This window comes from Empidonax traillii, unplaced genomic scaffold, assembly GCF_003031625.1.
Source record: "Empidonax traillii isolate 1590-97213 ecotype Southwest subspecies unplaced genomic scaffold, ASM303162v1 scaffold2602:size36902, whole genome shotgun sequence".
Lineage (NCBI taxonomy): Eukaryota > Metazoa > Chordata > Aves > Passeriformes > Tyrannidae > Empidonax > Empidonax traillii.
In genome coordinates, this window is record NW_020957795.1 from 1 (window position 1) to 2,247 (window position 2,247).

The 2,247-nt window shown below is 64.0% G+C and overlaps 1 protein-coding gene across 2 annotated transcripts in view; it reads left to right on the forward strand.

Moving 5' to 3' along the window:
- The first annotated feature begins 378 nt into the window (after positions 1–378).
- LMCD1 (LIM and cysteine rich domains 1) overlaps positions 379–2,247 on the forward strand; it is a 36,026-nt gene continuing 34,157 nt past the window's right edge. Inside the window, exon 1 of one of the 2 annotated variants that reach the window (XM_027910001.1) lies at positions 379–418. The gene's annotated coding sequence lies outside the window, so the exon portion shown is untranslated. Of the gene's footprint in view, positions 419–1,669; positions 1,765–2,247 lie in introns of those variants that run through there. The other variant, XM_027910002.1, reaches the window with a different exon arrangement.

Below are 2,247 nucleotides of genomic sequence, written 5' to 3' on the forward strand. Positions count from 1 at the left end.
GGAACCGTGGCTGTGGCAGTGGGAACCGTGGCTCTGGCAGAGGGAACCGTGGCTCTGGCAGAGGGAACCGTGGCTCTGGCAGTGGGAACCGTGGCTCTGGCAGAGGGAACCGTGGCTGTGGCAGAGGGAACCGTGGCTCTGGCAGAGGGAACCGTGGCTCTGGCAGAGGGAACCATTCCCCTGTCCTGTCCTGTCCCTCCATCCTTGTCCCTCTCCCTCTTCCCCATCCCGCGCCCACGTGCGCGCCTTCCCCCGCTGGCCCCGCCCCGCCGCACGCCATTGGCCGGGGAAGTTTTGCGCCGGCGTGGGATTGGCTGAGGGCGGCCCGGGGGCCGCCGCGGGCGCCAATGAAAGGCGGTGCTCGGGCCGCGCGCCCGGCGCGAGCGGCGGGGGAGCCGGAGAGGAGAGCGGGGAAGAGGTGAGTGCGTGAGGGGACACAGCGGGGACACAGCCGGGACACAGCCCGGGCCGTGCGGGATCCACCGGGAACCCAGCCCGAGCCGTGCGGGATCCACCGGGAACCCAGCCCGAGCCGGGGAACCGGGCTGTGCCCCCTTCCCGGGGGAGCCCCGGGTGGGTCCGAAGGGAACCGGGCTGTTCCCCCTGCCCCGGGTGGGTCCGAAGGGGACCGGGCTGTGCCCCCTTCCCGCACCGTGCGGGAGCCGCGTCCAGAGGGGCGCGGGAGGGGCGAGCGCCCAGCGGGCACCGGCGCGGCTGAGAAACTCAGGGTTTTTATTTTTTCCCCGTATTCCTCGTCTCCTGAGTTCTCCTGCCCCGCGCTGTGCCGGCAGCTGGGCAGGGCTGGGAGGGGACAGGCCCTCCCAGCTCGGGGCTGAGACAGGACAGACCCCCCTCCCTGAAGCCCTTCCTTCCTTCCTGCCCCTCCACAGGCACATCCACCCGTGGGTTCCAGCCCCGCTCCGGGAATGCCCGCCCGCAGTGCCCAGCGCTGCGCCTGGGTTTGGGCTCTTTTTCGGTACAAAATGTTACTCCGCCAAAGCTTTTGCTGGAAAAGCGGCTGTTTGTTGCCCGAATTAACTGGTGTAAAGCTGAGCTTGGGTCCTGGGGAACATGCTTGTGTCCTTCCAGACCCCCTGGAAAGTGTTCGCTCCAGGAAATCCCAGCTGTGCCAGTGTCCTTTGATGGGGACAGAAGAGCCGACAGTCCCTCCTGGCGTGGCACTGAGCTGGATGGAAGGGATTCTAGTAGCCAGATAGAAGCGTGTGGAATGGGCTGTCAGGGAGCAGCTGCTTTCACGACCTTCCTCTCTGCACCTTTGTCACCGCGTGATTCGGGGATGAGTTCAGCGCCCCTGGTCAGCTTGCTGAGATTCCATCTCTTGGTGCCAGATGACGGCGAGCGGGCAGGGCCGAGTGCTGTGCCCTGGGACCGGCATCCATGGGTCTCCCAGGGCCCAGGAGCACCTCCAGAACCTTCACCAGGGCGAATGCTGCCCTTTGCCGTGAAGCTTCTGGCCAGTGCTGACCTTGGAGGTGCCTCCCTGCCTGTCAGGATGGGAAGGTCAGCCTCTGGCGTTGCAGTGTAGCTCCTCCTGCCCTGTTAGGTTTGAAGTGAACCACTGCTGGATCCCAAGAAAAACTGTTTGCCGGGTTTTACTGAAAACTGGCTGCTCCTCGCAGGATGCCCCAGGCAAAGGTTGGTGTTTGGTAGCAGGAGTTGCTGTCTGTGCCCGGTCTGGGGGACTGGGGCTGTGCTGTGCTCCTGCTCTCCCTGTGTCCTGCCTGACAGAGGTGATGCTTTGAGGTGAGACTGAGGGGTTTGGGATTCCTCCTTCCCTCCCTCCCTCGCTTTCCAGCACTGCTCCCTTCCCTGTCCCTACTGACCCTTCTGGCTGCCTGGCATGGCACTGTCAGTGCTTGCTGGCACAGGCAGGCACCCCCAGTGTGGCACTGCAGGGGAGCCAGGGTTTGGACCCATCTCCTAGGAGCTTCTGGAGCACTGTCCACAGGGAATGGAGCAGTGAGGGCTCACAGTGGTGTGTCAGAAGGCTCACAGTGCACCCCAAAAGGCTTTATGGATGCAGAAACCATCAAGCCCTCCCAAAACATGTGGCTGGATCCTCAGCTCCCCTTGGTGGAAGGGCAAAGGACAAGATGCCATCTTTATTCCACTGAAATCCATGAGGGAAAAGCACAAACTGCCTGCAGTGGAAGGTGCAGTTCTGCTGGGAGACCCTCTCGAGGCCACCTGTGGGCTGTGCCAGGTGTAAGCCCTGCATGGGCGAGG